Raw genomic sequence first — 8,219 nt, forward strand, 5'->3', positions numbered from 1 at the left:
AATTTAAAATGTCTTTTATTATTATGAAAATTGTTTTGACCTCACAGACCCCTAAAAGGGACTCAGGGGTCCCCCATACCACAGAGAACCATGCGCATAAGGGATAAAATGCTAAAACTAGAGCCATAAAGTCTGGAATTTGAGACCTATGTCTTACACATGCTGATTGTATTACCCTGGACAAGTCACTTAAATTGAGACTAAGCTTTCTCATCTTTATATATCTCTGCATTGTCTTCCCCTATCCCAAAGTGTCATACACTCAATAGACACTCAGAAAACTAAAACCTCATATAAGACACTGAAAGATCTCCATAATCTCTTCTTGAGAGTACTGACTCCATGTTATGTTGCCATTCAAGTGGGTTGATCTCCAGAAAGCAGGCCTGATGAAATTCAGGCCACTGGCCACTTCTCAGAAGGCAATAGGTTTTCCTGAAAAGTGCAATGACATCCATTCTGATTATCCTCAGGTAACCTTTCTCCAGTAAGAATTACCCTGCCTACAGGATCATTTGACTTGGCTGAAAGTTAATTGAAAGATAGCAGATTACCAGAGAGGCCTTTGGAAGCATTGTGATCAGGATGCTGTCATCATAAACAGAACTGAGGGAAGCACATGGGATATTCAGACATTCTGGGTGAAAAAAGACCATTTTCTTCACAAGTCAAGCAATCATGCAATCAGCAAGCATTTATTAAGCATCTGCTTAGTGACAGGCACTGTGCTATGTGATGAAGACCCACAAGGAGCCTACGTTCTATCAGGGAAAGTTGGCAGGTTCCCCCTTCATTGATCTCAAAATGGGATGAGATAAGCCCATTCTTTGCTTTGGTATGAATCTGCTCCAAATAATATTTATAAACACTGAGGAGGGAATAGGCCCAACATAATTGATAGAACTGCTGACAAGGAAGTCCACTCACACTCCTGACCAATGTGTTTAGTTCCACATTTTCCGATATGATAAGGGGAGGTGGACATAGGACCCAATGGGATGTTATGGGAGGGATAATAGAGAAAGAACAGGAAATGTGCAAAGCAAATACTCTGCCTGCAGATAGTTAGGGAGGACACATGGAGCAAAGAGTGATCTCTGGGGCTGCAACATCAGGAGCATACGATTATCCTTTCCCTGTTGTGATTAAGTATAACTTATTTTATTCATTGTTGAATGAACTTTTTGAGATCAGACTTAAATTAAAAAGGGGATTGGCCTGTCAGATCCAACCCACAACACACCTACTCTGCACAAAGCACTAAAGATACAAAGAACCAAAAAAAAAAAAAAAAGAAAAAGAAAGAATCCTTACCCAGGAGTTTACATTCTACAGAGACATGATTCTCCTTCTCCATCCTCTCAAATGTTACAGTACTTTTCTTGTTCTGGTAAGTTTTCTTGTCTGGTAGTTTTCTGAGTGTATGACACTTTGTGAAGGGGGAAGACAATACAGAGATAAATAAAGATGAGAAAACTTAGTCTCAGTTTAAGTGACTTGTCCAAGGTGATACAATCAGCATGTGTAAGACATAGGTCTCAAATTCCAGACTTTATGGCTCTAGTTTTAGCATTTTATCCCTTTTTAAGGATTTATCAAGGTCCTAATAGCTATTGGGCAGCTAAGTGATTCAGTGGATAAAATGCCAGGCCTGGAGTCACAAGGACCTGAGTACAAATCTAGCCTAAGACACTTACTAGCTGTGTGACCCTGGACAAGTCACTTAACCTTTGTTTGCCTTAATCCACTGGAGAAGAAAATGGCAAACCACTCCAGTATCTTTGTCAGGAAAACTTCATGGACCATATTTCTCCAATTGATGGACACCACAAAAAGAGCTGTTATCTTATGCTTATGTCTTTGTAACCCAAGAGGTGGAATTTGATTCCAGATCCTCAAATGCTCTTCCCACTGTACAAATGGAAAAGGTTGAAGGTGCTGGCTAGGATGAGGTTTGTTTTTTATGTTATTTATCAGTCTACAGACTATTCCTTCCTCTCTAACGATTCTGCTGTATATAGCTTTATGATACACCACACCAAGAAAACTGCCCCACAGGCAAATTGTCAAAAGGTGGTTGCAGTCACTAAGAGTTTCCTCGGAGTTCAATTAGCGGGTGGGGAGTGAAGCGCAGATCCTACACTATCCCGCCCCTCTTCCACAAAGATCCCTAATGAACGGCTGCAGACTGGGCTTTGAACAGATAGTGTCCTATAATGGGGCGTAATAACAAGTGCCAGCAGCCCAGCCATCCTGGCAATCTGCCTCCAGAAGTCTTTATCCCCATCTTCATTAATAGGAATAACAACAGTCCTAACCAGGGTCATAAATAAGAGGACTGGAGCGGGAGGGGAGAAGCAGAGCCAATCTCTGCAAGGGAGGAGGGGGGAGCTGCCACAGAGGGCTCCGGGTAAATACCTCCCCTTCCCTTCCCTTCCCACCCGGGGCTAGGGAGTCGGCTTCACGAACGAGTGAGTAGGACTATTGCCCCATGGCGGGGGTGGGACGGGAGTGGGGCTCTTTCTCCTAGTCTCGCTGGGTGCGAGGGCCTCTCTCCCCCCTCTGGCAGGAGTTGGTTGCAGCCGGTTGCAGGGCGGTGAGTAGGAGTAGGTGGAGGAGATCTGGCGGGCCCTTGGGTGGGGGGCCAGCGCTACTCTGTCTGGGTCCGAAGAGGGCGGGCTGCAGTTGGAGCGGACGGACTGAGATTGGGACTTCGCAGAGCGGGGCAGGGCAGGATAGGGCAGGGCAGGGCAGGGCAGGGCAAAGGCAGGCTGGGGAGAGAGGGACGTCCAGGAACCCGCCGACTGAAGCAGCAGAAAGGATGACAAGGTTAGTGAGGACAGGGGAGAAGAGTTTCTTTGCTCTTTTTCATCCCTGGCACCAGGAACAAAAGCAGATCTGCGGATCTGCTGAGTGGAGAAAGGCTCGGGGTCGGATGAGAAGCAACCAAGAGTTGCATGGCCTTGGGGGGGCCACCAAGAAGGACGTGTGGGGATTGTTGGGGGACCTCCTCCTCGCGCTGGATCTGGGGGTCTTGGGGTTGGAGTGAACTGTCGGGAGAGAGGAGCGGATGCTAAAGGGGTCTTCCGCCTCATTTTGGGCTCCCTAGGGTGGGAATATATGTTGGGTCGGGGACGCGGCAGCTGCGTTTGTAAAATAGGAGACAAACTTTTCATGTTTCCCGACAGCCCCGAAAGGGAGAGTTTAAGGGATTTGTAGGGACCCAGGAGCACTTCCCTTTGGATGGGGCTTTAGGACAGAAGTGCAGACCTGGGGTTAGCCCGAGGTGCAGTGAGAGCCAGCGCTGATTTGCAGCGGGGCTTTGGGAAGAAGCAACAGAGTCAGAGAACTTGGGTGGGAGCTTCCCGGATGGGACTTTTCCTACTTTGCTCTGAGGGAATATGGGTTACCTCTAAGTTTCAAACCCCCAGACGCCAACCGGGGCTTTTGGTGCCTTATTTGACATATCACCGTGTTCTACTTTGGAAAACCGAAACTACGTGCTGGCCTTAGCTGGTTGAGAAGGGGGATGTTCACTTTTTTTATGTTGTTTGGGAGATTTAATAACACAGATCCAGTCAGTCATTTATTAAAAGCTCAGAAGACCTGGCTCACCCCAGCCAGAGCCAGGAAATTAAAAGGCTGACAGGCAGTAGCTCCAAGGGCTGGAGTTTCCTGTTTTAAAGAGCTTTGTAAATGGAATCTACCTCCTCTATAAATCCATCTACCCTTCTTATGCAAAAGAGAAACCTAGCAGAAGGAGGCAAAGTGGGACTGGGGGAGAAAAGTGCTGAATTTGGAGTCAAAGGACCTGAGTTCTAATGTGAGCTCTGCTCCCTATTTCCTGTAGGACCTAGGGCATGGCTCGGAACCTCACAGGGCTTTAATTTGCTCATCTGTAAAATGGGGGTAAGGGTTGGACTAGACGACCTTTAAGGGCCTTTCCAGGTCTAAATCTCTAAATCTGTGACTAAGCCTGTTACCTTTCATCTGCCCAGCTCTGCCCTTACCACTTTGCTCTAGGCTCACCTCTCATCTCTCACCTCTTAACTCCCCCAAAGTCTCCAGCTACTAGGTAATTTACCACTGTGAATGCTGCCCCACCTAGGTGCAGCAGGGAGTGGGGAATAGAGAAAAGCCACACAAAAACTACTCCAGTTTTGTTAAAATTCTTTGTAAAAACTCAGTAAAATATTGGTAGTTAATATTTGTGACCCCCCCCCCCCAAGTTATGTACGAATTGTGTTGAGAAGTTAGGTGTTTGGGGTTTTGATTTATTTGGTTTGGTTAAGAGTGATCTGTGTGTTTTCTTCAGGATTCTTAAATTCAGTCTTGCTGGGAGAAGTAATATTTGAATGTATTGTGAAGGGCAAAATATATGCCCCAAAAGCAATAGGACTTTTGGATTCTAGTAGGATAGCAACAAGTTGTTTAGTTTTGGATAAATAAACATTTAGATTGTCTAATATTAAAAAGAAGAGCGTATTTCCTGGGTGCTATTGCCCTAGATTGTGAAAATATTTATAAGGAAGAAGACTAAGTTTCTCTGAAAAACAATGAAACAATGGCCTTTTTCAAGGTTTTAACTTACTCATTTAAAGGCATTATGAATGATCCATAAAAAATGCACATTCATTATTACTTGGGAGAAAGAAGAATTATTGCATTTGAGTAACGTAAGTAACCAGTGCAGCCTTCACCTCTTGAGACCTAGTGGTTTACAAATCCCAGTCTCACTGACAAATGGAAAAATGAGATGTTTGGTTTTAGTACAGTCATCATTTTGCTCAATTTGCAATCTTCAATCTGTTTCAAGCAGCTGGCAGCTGTTGCTCTTAGGATGAGGCCCAAGACCTTGACTGTAGGGGGTGCAGTCTGGATCCATAATGGAGGTGGAAGAATAAAAGGATTCTGAGAAAATTATGGCTAGAAGCTCATATAAACTTCTATCTTCCAGGAGCCTGACTGAAGCCAGAGCTCTTCACCATCCTTTCCAAAAGAACTTCCTTTTATTTACAGAATTGTAGGGGGAGGGGAGGGAGAAAGAGGGAGGTTAGAAGGGAGAGGGGGGTAGGAAGATAGGGGAAGAGGACAACTTTTAATTGATTTAGCAATTAGTAGCTAAATTGCTTCATTTCCTCCCCTCTTCCAAAAAAAAAACCTCTATTTTCCCAGTTATGAAAAGAAGGCTTTTTTAAATCCAGAAGTACACTGGAAAAGTAAACGAGAGAACTAGATTTCTTTCAAATAATCTTACTAGACTAGCAATGGGGCTTATGACTTTGTTAATTTTTAGCCCATAGCATAGTGTGAGCTTGCCAAGCTGCAAACTTAGAAGGAGAGTTAGCTTTGCGCCTATTCCAACAACACACGTGTTTCATGAGTTAGATTGCCTATGCAGATGTTTAAGTCTTTTTCCGTACCTTCACTGACTATTAACCTGTACATGTATCTTTTACATCAAACAAAAATATGTTTCAAATGATCTGCTTAATCTACAATCCCCCATAATACTACATTATTGCCTCCAGGCATATTTTATCAAGATGCATAACACTAATTTGGCTTCTTCAAGAACTTGTTTTACAGCATGCACTGGCCCCTACTCAGACAGAATGAATTTTAAGTTTCTTTATACCTGTAGGATATCTTTGTATTTAAGAATCACCAAGTATATTACAGGTGTTAGTTACCAGTAATTGCTCACTACTTTTCTTTAGGCTTGGGTGAGCTGATTTTCATTTGATAGAGGTGGGAAATCATATTTGGTGAAAAGAAGTCTTTTGAGACCTAAATCTAACCCTTCTGTGCCAAAGACATGGGATGTAACATTCAGGATTTACCATATGTAGCCTTTGAATAGAGGCTGATTTGGCATCAGCCCCAGGGGACTATATAACATATGTCTTGATGGAGCATCCCCATGGAAGAGATGTGCAATTCTATTGTTCATGACCTGTGACACTAAACTGATGTCTGTACCATACCATCTCTGGTAAAGTGGACAGCAGATGGGTTCACAAACAGAACAGATGCTCCTCTTTAAACTCAGGTATAAAATGAAACATTTGTACATTTCAACCAATCAGTTTCAAACAAACACTTATCTCAACCAGCCTCATAAGTGCTGCTGGCCTAAGACTAACTGAACTCTAAGTTGTCTTTGTTAAAGGACTATGTTATATGTATACCTAGGGATTAAGGAACAGGCTTCAACTCTTAAAAGTTTTTGCTATTCCCTGGCCAAATGAGAGGGAGGGAGATGTAGACATGTAAGAGAAAATGGAAAGGAACCTAGACTAAAGGGAAATCAGCAAACTCAGAAGGATGTTCTATATTGTCCTCAGATATCCAAGGAAACTGGAAAAATCTTCATATGTTGATGAATGAAAAGATGTAAGAATTAAGTTTTGTACCAGGGAGACAGGAGACTAATTCTCAGGTAAGCTGGTGGTGTTTAGTATGAATTTCCTACCAGAAAGGAACCTTAGAGGTCCTCTAATTCAATCTCCTTTTTTTATTTTCTCCTACAAATGGAGAAACAGAGGTCTAATCAGATTAAAGTAACTTGTCCAGGTAGTTAATAACAGAGCCAAGACTCAAACCCAGGTCTCCTGATTTCTTGGTCAGCATTCTTTCTATTAGATACTCAGTTCTGAGTTTCTTTAATAGAGGACAATAATATCCAGTTATTTACTAATTTCCTAGGATTAATTAAATAAGAAAAAAGTATTCAAAATGTTCTATTCATGGAATGGTGCTAAGTAAGCCACTGCTAGAATCAGAACTATTTTACATATGCCCTAATTGACTTGATTTTGCAATTTTGAGGCTCAGTTATGATATTTCTTGGTAAATTAAATTTGAGATTCCCATCTGTTGAGGTCCTGTGGATTTCTCTGAATGATACATGTCTGTCTATTTCCATTATTTCTGAACAATTTTTCTGTATTATTTCTTGGACTATGGTATCTTGTTTTTCTTTTTTCATGATGTTTTTCTATAATCTTTAGATGATCATTTCCGACTCTCATAATTTAGCATTCTTATGTTATTGTGCATTCATATATTTTCCAATCTTGTTTTATTCCATTATTTTTCCTTCTTTCTCAATTTTTTTCATTCTACCTAGGTTGTTCTCTTTTTGCAGAATCTACTGTTACTGAAAGAGTTTACTTCTTTTGCTGCAGTCCTTCCAACCTTTTATTAGATTTGCTGATCTCTCCCTTTTGAATTCTAACTTCTATCCTTATTTCTTAGGTAGAGAGGGAGCTCTCTTAGATAATGTAGTGAGCAGAGGGTCACCTTTAGAGACAGAAAGACCAGAGTTCGAGTTCCATTTCTAACACATATGGATGCATGATCTTGGACTAGTCACTTAGCTTCTCAGAGACTCAGACAATGAAGGCTATACATTGTAGAGAAGATGCCAGTCTGTGTTAGTGAGGTAATTTCCTCAGGAATTTTTTATGCCAATAAAATCACTGATTGATTCTCATTTCTTTGTTATTTTCATTTAGTTCTTTGGTTGCTCTTCTGAAATATTCTGAAGTTTCTTGGAGTTACATTGTTGTTGTATCAAGGAGATGCTTGTCCAATGAGATGGCATTTACCCAAAATTAGTTGTTCATATTTCCTCATCATATTTTTCTTGATCCCCTTAATGCTGCCTTCCATTTGTTGATTAGTGCCAATTTCATCTGTATATATGTTGTCTGTACAAAGTTGTTTTCATGTTGTTTCTCCTATTAGATTGTGAGCCCTGTGAGATCAGAGGTTGGTTTTTGCCTTTCTATCCCTAGCACTTAGTAGTGCTTGGCACATAGCAGGCATTTAGTAAGTACTATTGATAGACTCATCAGTCATCTTTTGTCTCTACCATATGGTTGATTTTTCTCTGGTTTTCTTGCTATAAACATGCTTCTTGTTTGTAGTCCTTTCTTTTATGAATGACCAGTGCTATTTTAATTCAGTCTTTATTTTCTATTCTAGCTTATCAGGCTTGGATATGGTCTGTATCTCTCCAGGTATGGAGATAACTCAGACTACTATCCTCTATCTTTACTAGTCCCTCCTCTCTGAGACTTTAGATTGACTAGATAAAGTGGGAGGATGATGATCCCCCAAGACACTAGTGGGGCAATGGTGCTTCAAAAACCCTTTGTAGTCTCTTCTCTTCTCTTCTCTTCTCTTCTCTTCTCTTCTCTTCTCTTCTCTTC

The 8,219-nt window shown here is 41.7% G+C and overlaps 1 protein-coding gene across 6 annotated transcripts in view; it reads left to right on the forward strand.

The window, feature by feature from the left end:
- The first annotated feature begins 2,439 nt into the window (after nucleotides 1–2,439).
- PHLDB2 (pleckstrin homology like domain family B member 2) overlaps nucleotides 2,440–8,219 on the forward strand; it is a 149,669-nt gene continuing 143,889 nt past the window's right edge. For 3 of the 6 annotated variants that reach the window (XM_027867939.1, XM_027867969.1, XM_027867960.1), the window contains exon 1: nucleotides 2,750–2,829. The gene's annotated coding sequence lies outside the window, so the exon portion shown is untranslated. Of the gene's footprint in view, nucleotides 2,472–2,508; nucleotides 2,597–2,749; nucleotides 2,830–8,219 lie in introns of those variants that run through there. The other 3 variants (XM_027867979.1, XM_027867988.1, XM_027867949.1) reach the window with 2 other exon arrangements.

The sequence above is a fragment of the Vombatus ursinus genome, unplaced genomic scaffold, assembly GCF_900497805.2.
Source record: "Vombatus ursinus unplaced genomic scaffold, bare-nosed wombat genome assembly UNPS02001419.1, whole genome shotgun sequence".
NCBI classification, from domain to species: domain Eukaryota; kingdom Metazoa; phylum Chordata; class Mammalia; order Diprotodontia; family Vombatidae; genus Vombatus; species Vombatus ursinus.